The sequence below is a fragment of the Panulirus ornatus genome, chromosome 23, assembly GCF_036320965.1.
Source record: "Panulirus ornatus isolate Po-2019 chromosome 23, ASM3632096v1, whole genome shotgun sequence".
NCBI lineage: Eukaryota > Metazoa > Arthropoda > Malacostraca > Decapoda > Palinuridae > Panulirus > Panulirus ornatus.
Genome location: NC_092246.1, coordinates 12,612,472 through 12,625,763, shown reverse-complemented (window position 1 = coordinate 12,625,763; position 13,292 = coordinate 12,612,472). Strand labels below are relative to the sequence as shown.

Sequence of the window (13,292 nt, the reverse complement as noted above, 5' to 3'; positions counted from 1 at the left end):
TTCTGGCATGAAACCCAAATCCCACACACTAGTTTTCTTATACACAACACCTGACAACACATACCTCACATACACCTTTTTTCATACTTGATCACCATTTTCCACATTAATGAGGAAATGCCAAGAAACAAATGAAGAAAGGCCACATCTACTCAGATTCATTCTCTAGCTGTCATGTGTATTGCAATGAAACTACAGTGCCTTATCCACAACCAGGCTGACAAACCTTTCCAAGATTCTAATTCTCTCTATCTTTCACCCTCCTGCATGTTTCAGCCATGATCACTCAAAATCCTTTTCACTCTATCCTTCCATCTCCAATTTGGTCTTCCCATTCTCCTTGTTCCCTCCAACAGTTCTGTTAATTTCTTATATTCAGTTTTTTCCTAAATATGAAAACCAGAAAAGTTTAAAGTTTCGAAAAACTTTGAAAGGTATCAGGAGTAAGGAATTAGACAGTGCACTTATAAAGTGGTTTAAGCTCCCACGTAATGAAGGTGTAAGCATTTCTAGGGAGATCCTTATCGAGCAGGTTTTTCATAGAGAACTAAAGCTAGACTATGACTGTGAATAATTGCAAGGATGGTTATACAAATCTAAGAGGAGACATGGAATTTCAGAAAACAGTGTGTGCAGTGAAAAGCATAATGCTCAAACGGAAGCTTGTAGTGTATGGTCGTATAAAAAAATAAAAAAACTCCAATTCTCTATTAAACAATCAACAACAATATATACAGGGCAAGAGATAGTGTATGAGATATTTGCCTGGCTGGGACTGATGGAACATGGGCTGGCTGCCCTGACGATAACAATAAAACAACAATAGTAACAAGGGTCAACAAAAGCCAACTACCAACCTATGGTCGTTTGTTACATTAACTACTCATCACAAAGCTACAACAAAGTTTGTGGACAAATTTGCACAGTTAGTGACAGAAGAAAACTTAACCCTAGAACAAGTATATAACACTCAAAAATCTGCCTTTATTGGCATCATATGCCATGAAAAACCCTTGCCCAAGATACTGCAGAGTCTCCATCAAAGGGTACTTCTGATGTAACAATAAAAACCTTATTTGAGAGCATTAAGATTGTATTATTTCCTTTTTTAAGCTTTGTTCTACCTTTGATAACACATTATATGTATGTGGATTGAGCTGACAAGACTAGAGGTCAGGCATACATTTACATAGGGGGTTCCCTTAGGGGTCAATTTCTGTTTTCTGGTATTTTCTGTGGTCCAGTAATGGCCAGGTCCCACATCGCCGGATTAACGAGGTTCAACTGTACCTCGCTTTGTGGTTTGTTTATTCCCCATCCCAAATCCCTCCAACTATGTACAATTCTTTCCATATGCTAAGATCCTCTTTGCAGGGGATTTCAATGTACATCAACAGGACTAGTTTGGCTCTAAATGGAAGTTGAGGCCTTTTCTGTTTCTCTCCTTAAGGATCTAGAACAATTCATTAAATACCTTACCCAAATTCCTGACCATCATGAAAATTCATCTAACACACTAGACCTATTTTTAACCCTACAACCTTCTAACTATATCTAAACTATCTGCACCCTTAAGATCCTCTAGTACTTTTTCTATTTCTATTACTGCTAATTGGGTATGCCCATCCTCTATTCCCCCTTGATAGGTCAAATCTGGCACTTTGGGAAAGCTCAGAGGTCATCCCTGCACAACTTCTTTATTGACTTTCCCTAGGATAAGTTTCATTTCTCTGGTCAGGATGCCTCATGTGCTGAAAGCATAGCACAAGTCTTCTTGGCTAGGATGAAGGTCTACATTCCATCTTCTTTTAAATCTTTTCATCTTCAGTCATGGTTCAATTGCTCCAGCTCTAATGCCTGTTGCATCAGAGACGGAGCGTACTGGACCATAAAACCTTTCTATTTTCCAGAAACCCATCCTACTTTCATTTCTGCTTGGAAACACTGCAAAAGTGTTCTTCAAAAAGCCAAGCACACTTTTATGAACATAATGTGTGCTGACGTTCAACAGACAAATCATTTTGGTCTTTAAACAAAAGCATCTTTCAGATGCAATATACTTTTCCCCTCTTTTCCAACATAATCAATCTATCGCTGACTCTCCATCTGTTAAAGCTATGCCATCTATTACTTTCTCCTCACACAGGGTTGCCAAGATCCAGGTGGACAAGGTGTATGGCTCATATAGCATATCTTCTCATATTCTTAGGGAGTGTGCCTCTGAACTAACAATTACTGCTCGTCTGTTTCATATCTGTCTCAAAACCCAAACTTTTTCTTCCCCGTGGAATCATGCTTTGGTACAGTCCATCCCAAATAAAGGAGACCACTTTTACCCCTCCAGCTATCACCCTATTGCTTTCACTTTTGCTACCTTTAATGTCTTTGAAACTCTCCTAAACTCCCACTTTCTCAAACATTAAGCGTTCCATTCTCTTTTTTTTCAGATCACCAGTATAGATTTTGCAGTGCTAGCTCTACTGGTGATCTTCCCTCCTATGTTACTCACCTCCGGTCCTCCTTTCTCAAGGATTTTAGTGAAACTTTTGTCATAGCCCTTGACATCTCCAAAGCTTCTGACAGCATGTGACATAAGTCTTTGTTTTCTAAACTACTTTCCTTTGGTTTCACTGCTTCTCTCAGTTCTCTTATGCACAGCTCCCTTTTGGGCCATTTCATCAAAGCAGTCATCATTGAAGCAACTTCCCCCTCCTATCCTATCAAAGTAGCGTTCTTGAGGGTTCTGTCCTACCACATACTCTCTTCCTTCTCTCAATAAAAGTGATTCCCTCTTCTACTTCTTACCCTATTCACTCTTACGCTTATGATTCCACGTGCTTCAATTCACTTTTCCTCACCTCCCTCTTTAAAACTCATATTTGTACTGATCATATTTCTTCAATTAATATGAACCTATGCTGCAATTCAGATTGGGGAAGCCGTAACATTGTGAAATCTAATAGTGCTAAAATGCAGTTTTCCTTAAATCTCTTTCTAAGATTCATTTGCTTCCCTTTGTTCAATTTCATATCACCACAATTCAATCTTGTTATAAACATGTTGGGCAAAACAATCTCCTCTCCTCTCTCTTGGAAACTCTATCAAATCAACTTCATAAATACTGCTTCCCAAATGCTGGGTGTGTTGTATAGGTGCTATAATACTTTTTTGTGAGAAGCTGTTTCATATCTACAGGGTTTTATTTACCCAAGTATGAAATACTGTTCACACATCTAGAGTGGCTCATTTTACACTTCTTGGTTAATGAGAGTAGATCAAAAGCCTTTCATCTCATTAATTCTCTTGATAACACCTCTTTCAACCTTATCTTTCCTCACGCCATGATGTTACTGAGCTCTCTCTATTCTACAGGTATTACTTTGGCTACTATTCTCATGAACTGTTTGAATGTGTCCCCACCAAGTTTGGACCCATTGCATGTGTCTGACTACTGCTTCCCACAACTTCTACATGGAAACCAGAGCCACTCGAGGATTGCCTGTTATGATACCTCCTTCTTTCCTCAAATCTTCATTTAACCTTTCTTCCTTTAAGAGTCAGGTCCATAAACATTTGTGGAGCCATGAGTGATTTATGCTTTCTTTCTCTTTGACTTTTTTAACTCAAGATGGCCTTGACTGCTGCATGCTATTTGTTTGTGCTATCTCCATCTATATAAAAAAAGAACCCAGGAACAAGTTCAAATGAGAAGGATATGGTAAACACCATCTTACACACACCCTCAGAGGTATTGTTTTGATTACAGGTGATGTTTACATGATATATATGCTTATGTATACAGGAGCTGGCTAGACAGAAGCTTGTGTGAAGGAGGTCATTTACAAAGGATATGGCAACATGAAAATAGCAAAAAGTATATTAGCTACTGTAAATAGTACCAAGTGTACTGATGTAGCTCAGCAATGATATTGAATGCCTTAACAGCTCTTAAAAAAAAATGTAAGTTAATTACACAAAACATCACACCCCGGATAAATCAGACATAGATATCTATCTATGATAGGATGGAAAATTCCAGAACAAACAGGAAGACTGGAGACATCCTACTCCAGATGTGATTTGGAGAGTTATGAAATAGGTCAGTACCAATGATCAGGGTACAATATCAATAAGATAAGATAAGATACTTTATTCGTCAAATTGTTATACAAAATGTAATACAAAATGAAATTCGTTTTGGCTTTAGAGCTCCTTAGTAGTTGTAAAAAAAAAAAAAAAACATTAAAATATTAACAAGAAATATTGCATAGGTTATTTCATATAAAATGTTACTTTGCTATTGTGTACATGCGATATCAGCTTGCCACCATCCCTATCATGAACCATCACCTACAGTTATCATGAAACTTAAAGCTAGAAGTTATAGTGATGATAGATGATTGAAAAGCAGAATGCTTTCAGGTACAAACGACTTTTTGTATCTGTCAGTGCGCAGCTTGGGCAGAGCTAGCCTTCTACCAGATTTAAGATACGTGTAACAACTATGTAACGGATGCGTTACATCTTTCATCATTCTGTCTACTTGTTTCATTGTACCTTTTTGATACAGCTCATTCAGTGATGTGGTCTCTGCACCTAGTTTTCTTGCTTTCTTAACAATCCTTCCCAACTTCTTTTTATCTTTGCACGTAAGTTTTCCATACCAGGCAGTGATTGAAAAATTTATAACTGATTCTAAAATTGTTTTGTAAAATAGGCTAATGACCATTTTATCTACATATAGGTTATGCAAGATACGTACAAAGTGTAATCTTTGGTTACATTTCCTTGACACCATATCTGTATTAACACTTCCCTTCGACTGGTCATCAATCATAAAGCCCAAATACTTATACTGGTTTACTCTTTCTACGTTTTCTTCCTCAATTGTTAATAGGTCTGGTACGTGTTTATTTTTAGTTCTGAAATCAAATATCATCTCTTTCGTTTTCTTTACATTAAGCTCCAAAAAATTTTGTTTACTCCAGTCAACGAATTTTTTAACTTGAGTTAAATAGCCTTCATAATTATTATTTACAATTTTTCCTAAGATAACTGTATCATCAGCATATTTTATAATAGTACAATCATCAATTTCACTTCTACAATCATCTGTATACAAGGTGAAAAGAGCTGGGGACAATACACAACCTTGGGGGGCTCCTGTGTTGGTGACTATCACATTAGACTTAACATTATTTACATTGGTATATTGGGGTCTCTGGGTTAAAAAGTTAATTGGTTGAAGAGTGGACCCAGATCAAGCTGTATGATGTTATTGCCAAACAGATGGTTAATAAGATGTTAAAGAACTTCATCTCACCAGACATTGGAAGGGGATTAAGGGTTTCTGACCCCAAGAGATCCAGTAGAATCTCATAGTTCACAAGAAAAAGAGATTAATTTAGAAACACCTTAATTACATCTTCAAAAATTTCACTTAAGATTTTATTTGAACAATGAAAAACTGTAGATAAACATCATCACAGCCAGCTGAAAAGTATACAGAATATGTAATAACATACATTTGTAATATGAAAATAAGAAGTCAATCCAAAAAGTTTATGACTAAAAACACAACAGGGAACTCTAATTCTGTTAAAGTATATAAAAAACTTGTAATATTCAGAGGGAAAAGAGTTGTGGCTACATGAAGTTACTGATTCTCCTCTCTATAAGTCTTGAATACTTACCTTTTATAGAACAGAGAGGAAACTGTCAGCCAATATGTGAATAACAAAGATTTGATACACAGCAAAGAAGTGAAGTTTTCTGTCTGCTTGAATTCCTTTGTCTCTGAGAACTCAAGCAGAAGAAGAAAGGTAGAGTGGATTCCTATTTGATGGCTCTTCCATTATCTGAAACATACGTTTAATCATAAAACATTCAAGGAAACTACAGAAACTCAGACAGATCTTAAATGGCCCCTAACTCCATAAGCATAAGCATTAATAGAAGTGTGTTTGATTGTAACAATGAGGCACTGAAAGATGAAATATTCAGAAAAACTCTGCAATCACTTGTTACTTCCTGAGTTTGTGCACTACTGAGAAGCAGCACATTGACTCATATACCATATACTGAAGTACTCATTGAAGGAAAATTTTTTTTTTTTTTTTTTCTTTTTTCATACTATTCGCAATTTCCCGCGATAGCGAGGTAGCGTTAAGAACAGAGGATTGGGCCTTTGAGGGAGTATCCTCACCTGACCCCCTTCTCTGTTCCTTCTTTTGGAAAAAAAAAAAAAAAAAAAAAAAAAAAAAAAATTATTTATTTTGCTTTGTTGCTGTCTCCTGCGTAAGCGAGGTAGCACAAGGAAACAGACGAAAGAATGGCCAAACCCACCCACATACACATGCATATACATACATGTCCACACATGCCAATATACATACCTATACATCTCAAAGTATACATACATATACACACACACACATATACATATATACACATGTACATAATTCATACTGTCTGCCTTTATTCATTCCCATTGCCACCCCACCACACATGAAATAAAAATCCCCTCCCCCTCCTCATGTGTGCGAGGTAAAAATGAGACAATAAATTCATTAAGTTTAATCAAACAACGATTAGAGAGATACACATAAGTATACATATGTAAGAAGAAGAGATGGCCAGAGAGCATTATTGGATTACGTGTTAATTGACAGGCACAAGAAAGAGAAACTTTTGAATGTTAATGTGCTGAGAGGGGCAGCTGGATGGATGTCTGATCATTATCTTGTGGAGGCAAAGGTGAAGATATGTAGAGGTTTTCAGAAAAGAAGAGAGAATGTTGGGGTGAAGAGAGTGGTGAGAGTAAGTGAGCTTGGAAAGGAGATTTGTGTGAGGAAGTACCAGGAGAGATTGAGTGCAGAATGGAAAAAGGTGAGAGCAAATGACATAAGTGGAGTGGGTGAGGCATGAGATGTATTTAGGGAAGCAGTGATGGCTTGCGCAAAAGATGCCTGTGGCATGACAAACGTGGGAAGTGGGCAGATTAGGAAGGGTTGTGGTGGAATGAAGAAGTAAGATTGTTAGTGAAAGACAAGAGAGAGAATTTGGACGATTTTTGCTGGAAAATAGTGCAAATGAGTGGGAGGTGTATAAAAGAAAGAGGCAAGAGGTCAAGAGAAAGGTGCAAGACTTGAAAAAGAGGGCAAATGAGAGTTGGAGTGAGAGAGTATCATAAAATTTTAGGGAGAATAAAAGATGCGTTAGAAGGAGGTAAATAAAGTGCGTAAGACAAGAGAACAAATGGGAACATCGGTGAAGGGGGCAAATGGGGAGGTAATAACAAGTAGTGGTGAAGTGAGGAGATGGAGTGAGTATTCTGAAGGTTTGTTGAATGTGTTTGATGATAGAGTGGTAGATATAGGGTGTTTAGGTCGAGGTGGTGTGCAAAGTGAGAGGGTCATGGAGAATGATTTGGTAAACAGAAAAGAGGTAGTGAAAGTTTTGCGGAAGATGAAAGCAGCGGGTTTGGATGGTATTGCCGTGGAATTTATTAAAAAAGGGGTTGACTGTGCTGTTGACTGGTTGGTGAGGATAGTCAATATATGTATGGTTCATGGTGAAGTACCTAAGAATTGGCAGAATGCATGTATAGTGCCATTGTACACAGGCAAAGGGGATAAAGGTGAGTGTTCAAATTACAGAGGTATAAGTTTGTTGAGTATTCCTGGGAAATTATATGGGAGGGTACGGATTGAGAGGGTAAAGGCATGTACAGAGCATCAGATTGGGGAGGAGCAGTGTGGTTTCAGAAGTGGTAGAGGATGTGTGGATCAGGTGTTTGCTTTGAAGAATGTATGTGAGAAATACTTACAAAAGCAAATGGATTTGTAAGTAGCATTCATGGATCTGGAGAAGGCATATGATAGAGATGATAGAGATGCTTTGTGGAAGGTATCAAGATTATGTGGTGAGGGAGGTAAGTTGCTAGAAGCAGTGAAAAGCTTTTATCAAGGATGTAAGGCATGCGTATGAGTAGGAACAGAGGAAGGTGATTGGTTCCCAGTGAATGTCAATTTGCGGCAAGGGTGCGTGATGTCTCCATGGTTGTTTAACTTATTTATGGATGGGGTTGTTAGGGAGGTGAATGCAAGAGTTTTGGAGAGAGGGGCAAGTATACAGTCTGTTGATGATGAGAGGGCTTGGGAAGTGAGTCAGTTGCTGTTCACTGATGATATAGCACTGGTGGCTGATTCGGGTGATAAACTGCAGAATTTGGTGACTGAGTTTGGTAAAGTGTGTGAAAGTAGAAAGCTAAGAGTAAATGTGAATAAGAGCAAGGTTATTTGGTTCAGTAGGGTTGAGGGACAAGTAAACTGGGAGGTAAGTTTGAATGGAGAAAAACTGGAGGAAGTGAAGTGTCTTAGATATCTGGGAGTGGATTTGGCAGTGGATTTAGAACCAAGGAAGCAGAAGTGAGTCGCACAGTGAGGGAGGGTGTGAAGGTTCTGGCAGCGCTGAAGAATTTGTGGAAGGCAAAATCATTATCTCGGAAAGCAAAAATGGGCATGTTTAAAGGAAGAGTGGTTCCAACAATGTTATATGGTTGTGAAGCATGGGCGATAGATAGGGTTGTGCCAAGGAGGGTGGATGTTTTGGAAATGAGATGTTTGAGGACAATATGTGGTGTAAGGTGGTTTGATCGAGTAAGTAATAAAAGGGTAAGAGAGATGTGTGGTAGTAAAAAGAGTGTGGTTGAGAGAGCAGAAGAGGATGTATTGAAATGGTTTGGTCACATGGAGAGAATGAGTGAGGAAAGATGGTCAAAGAGGATATATGTGTCAGAGGTGAAGGAATGAGGAGAAGTGAGAGACCAAATTGGAGATGGAAGGATAGACTGAAAAAGATTTTGAGCGGTCGGGGCCTGAACATACAGGAGGGTGAAAGGTGTCCAAGGAATAGGGTGACTTGGAACGATGTGGTATACCGGAGTCAATGTGCTGTCAATGGATTGAACCAAAGCATGTGAAGCATCTGGGGTAAACCATGGAAAGGTTTGTGGGGCCTGGATGTGGAAAAGGAGCTGTGGTTTTGGTACATTATACATGACAGCTAGAGTCTGAGTGTGGAGGGGGGTGTCATTTCATGTGTGGTGGGGTAGTGGCAGGGAATGGATGAAGGCAGCATGTATGAATATGTGCATGTGTATATACATATATGTCTGTGTATGTATATGCATGTATATGTTGAAATGTACAGGTATGTATATATGTGTATGTGAGCGTTTAAGTATACACATGTGTATGTGGGTAGGTTGGGCTATTCTTTCGTCTGTTTCCTTGTGCTACCTCGCTAACGTGAAAGATAGCGACAAAGTATAATAATATAAATAAAATAATAAAGATTTACAGTATTCACAAAAAAACATTGTACACCCCCCCAATATATTTCCAAAGGCAAACCACGGCTAAGATCTATTGTGGATACAAGCATATGATGCTCTCAGGTGAAATCATTATACATCTGGTCACTGAGACTAGCGCTTCTAATGGTGTGAGCACCAGCAACCTTCTCAGCATACATTGGGCTATCTTGAGGGAATGATGTTCTTTCTTTAGTTTTCCAGGTTGCTACTTCATTATGGGAATTTTACTCATTGGCAATGTATATATTCCAAGTTTGTTTAAAGATTGTTGGCTCTTAACTTTCTAAGCAGGAGAAAGCCCAAATACTCACTTGGAGGCAAAAAAAAATGGGTGCAGGTGAGATTTCCAGGCACAATCAGGTAACTGCTTCCTGCAGCACCTCATTAGTGCCTCATCTCAATCAGATCAAGACCCTATGGATACAAAACAAGGCACTAGAAAACTTCAGGAGCCTTTCCAATTTCATTCCCAGACATCTGCAGATGGTTATCAAGGCCAAAGGAGAAAACAAAAAGTAATAAAATGTAAGTGTGATGCTGAAAATGTATGGGGAGGTGGACAGGGTATTTTGCAGACAATGTAATTTCTAGCTTTACGTAATTCTCAGAAGCACACACAAACACCAACTTCAGCCAAAAATTGTCACAAGGATTAAGTATTGTATTGCATGACCTTAGCAGGAACTGTGATAGCCCTTTCTCTTTCAGTCTTACTCAGATACCTTAACGTTAAAATTTACTGAAAAAGCATTCACCTAGTCATCATGTAATAATGCACCAAAACCACAGCTCCCTTTCCACATCCAGGCCTCACAGAACTTTCCATGGTTTACCCCAGACACTTCACATGCCTTGGTTCAATCCATTGACAGCAAGTCGACCCCGATATACCACATCGTTCCAATTCACTCTATTCCTTGCACGCCTTTCACCCTCCTGCATGTTCAGGCCCCAATCACACAAAATCTTTTTCACTCCATCTTTCCACCTCCAATTTGGTCTCCCACTTCTCCTCGTTCCCTCCACCTCCGACACATATATCCTCTTGGTCAATCATTCCACACTCATTCTCTCCATGTGCCCAAACCATTTCAAAACACCCTCTTCTGCTCTCTCAACCATGCTCTTTTTATTTCCACATATCTCTCTTACCCTTACATTACTTACTCGATCAAACCACCTCACACCACACAATGTCCTCAAACATCTCATTTCCAGCACATCCACCCTCCTGCGCACAACTCTATCCATAGCCCACGCCTCGCAACCATACAACATTGTTGGGACCACTATTCCTTCAAACATACCCCTTTTTGCTTTCTGAGATAATGTTCTCGACTTCCACACATTTTTCAAGGCTCCCAGGATTTTCTCCCCCTCCCCCATCCTATGATTCACTTCCGCTTCCATGGTTCCATCCGCTGCCAGATCCACTCCCAGATATCTAAAACACTTTACTTCCTCCAGTTTTTCTCCATTCAAACTTACCTCCCAATTGACTTGACCCTCAACCCTACTGTACCTAATAACCTTGCTCTTATTCACATTCACTCTTAGCTTCTAGTCTAGTGAGTGCATGTGTGTGCATACATACACAGTAATAAAGACATGGTACATATATACAAGGTTTAGAGACAGAGCAACATAACACACACACACCTGCATGGTATACTGGTCACTATGACTGACCATTATACATATATGGGCCATCTGGAATCAAACCTCCATAGGTTCAAATCCTGGTCGCAGTAGCCAGTCCACGGTCCACCCAGTTGTAGGACCTGATCAATAAAATGGGTGCCCCACTTACAATGAGATGTGTATTTGTGTATGTGTACAGAGAAGTTAAGACATGGTACACACGTACAAGGTTAAGAGATGGGGTAACACAAATATAAAGCTCTCTCTCCTTAACACACAAAAGTAATCACAAATAGTGAAATAGTAATCACACACACACACACACACAAACACACACACAAGTGTCAAGCTCTCTCCCTTTAACACATATACAGTAATCACAAACAAAAACACAGAGAAGCATAAGAATTACCAAATGCAATCTCAGTAAAATAAAGAAAAGAAGATTTGGTGGTTATAATCAAGACATTAATGGACAACCAAATATGGTTACATCAACCCGAAGGTACTTAGACAGGATGAGAAACTTGAAATCAAGATGGAATTCAATTTTCATCAAGCATGATAGACAAAGGGAGGAGAGGGAAAAAATAAATACTGTCAGAAGACAAAAAATGGATGATGACAAATGAGGCAAGAGGAGAGACCACCCAAGCCAATGCTGTAGAGAGATCAAGAAGATGAGGCAATGGTAGAGGTTGACTGAAAGAACAGTAATGCAAACAAATGCTGATGGATTACCTGTGCATGTTAAAGATTTGGAACTTTAGGATCATTCAGTGGAAAGTTCACCTGATATTGTCAGAGTTGTGGTAATGCTAGCGTGAGCAATGGCCTGGAATGGTACTCTTAAATATTGGCCTGTGTTGTGAGGCTGTGTTCAGTTAGGGTGAGTGGCAGTTTGCATTGTTCCCTCGATACAAGACTCTATGGTAAGGTTAGGTTAGATATTGGCCTGGACTGACTCCTACACATTGGCCTAAGTGGTGAGGTTAGGTTGAGGAATGACCCATTTGGTTAGGTTGAGGGTGAGGCAGATGGTAAAATCAGGTTACTCAAGAGTAAGCAAGCACTGACCTGGATTTTCTTCTCTACAGATTGGCATGTATTGAGGTTAAATAAGTTAACAGTGCCCTGGGTTGTTCCATTTATGCATCTGCCTATGAAGAGAGCTTGAGTGTGGTGGTGATGCTGTGATGAAGCTAAACTAAAAATAAAGCTAGAGGTGATCATTTCTCTCTTTACACAGTGGCCCTTTGGTGAAAGAGAAGTTAGACAAAGTTAGAGTGAGAACAGGCCTGAATTGCTACTACCACACTTACCTGTGTGAAGAAGCTAGGGCAAATTAACCTGGAGTGCTCCCCTTACACATTGGCCTATGTGGCGACTTCCCCAGAGTGGAGTGCGTACTCTACAACTGTAGTAGCACTTAGAACCCTGCTGGTTCAGTAATTCCGGATAGTCCACAAAACCAAATTTGGCTCTGGTGCCGACACGTCGGCAAAATAACGTTTGACCCAATACTGCCTAATCGGATCTACTTGCGACTATTTGAGAGTTGTCTTATTTTGTTGAATAGTCGACAACATAGCCACTTCCTAATCAAAAACAGCGAAAAGGATATCTAATCAATCCGCAGTGCCCGTGTGACTTACCAATGAAGTCATCTCCCTTGACCATCCTGAGCGGTGCAGAAGGCTTCAGGCCCTATAGACAGACAGCACTTCACCATTGTCAAATAAAGAACACACCACATCTACTCAGTTCTTTAAGGTTAAGACTGCCGTGTTCCTTTACGGACTGTAGTAGAGTCCTTATGAATGAAGGTGGCGATGTTCACCACGAAACTACAGCTTTGTTTTCATCATCAGGGTTTGTTTTGAAATTCGGGACTTGGGTCTCGAAGAACAAAAACTATTGTACCTATATTGCAGACTTATTGTACAGACACATACTACCGTACGTACCCCTTTAGGTCAACGTGATATGATGCTTGGCATTATTTCACGAATTTTGCATTTATCAGTTATAATGATAGTAAAATGCAAAGGAATGAATATCTTTACAATATAAATAACCGTACCAGCCGCCTTGAATGAACCCGTACATTGCACAAACGAGAGTAGCCATCGGCATCTCGACCAAACGCATTTCCATCATTGCAATTACTTCTTTGTATTGTATGTTTAAGAAATTTTACTCTAATTGGGCCTCTTGAACTCGTAAAACTGTTTCAGTTTAAGCATGCAATCAATATTTAATTTCATATAGT

At 39.2% G+C, this 13,292-nt stretch overlaps 1 protein-coding gene across 5 annotated transcripts in view; it reads right to left on the bottom strand.

Annotated features, from left to right (window-relative positions):
- LOC139756811 (uncharacterized) overlaps positions 1-12,938 on the bottom strand; it is a 374,339-nt gene extending 361,401 nt beyond the window's left edge. For 3 of the 5 annotated variants that reach the window (XM_071676617.1, XM_071676619.1, XM_071676621.1), the window contains exons 1-2: positions 12,676-12,937; positions 5,694-5,858 (exon numbers count right to left, since the gene is read on the bottom strand). The gene's annotated coding sequence lies outside the window, so the exon portion shown is untranslated. Of the gene's footprint in view, positions 1-5,693; positions 5,859-11,038; positions 11,161-12,675 lie in introns of all 5 variants that reach the window. The other 2 variants (XM_071676618.1, XM_071676620.1) reach the window with 2 other exon arrangements.
- Between the last annotated feature and the right edge of the window lie 354 nt (positions 12,939-13,292).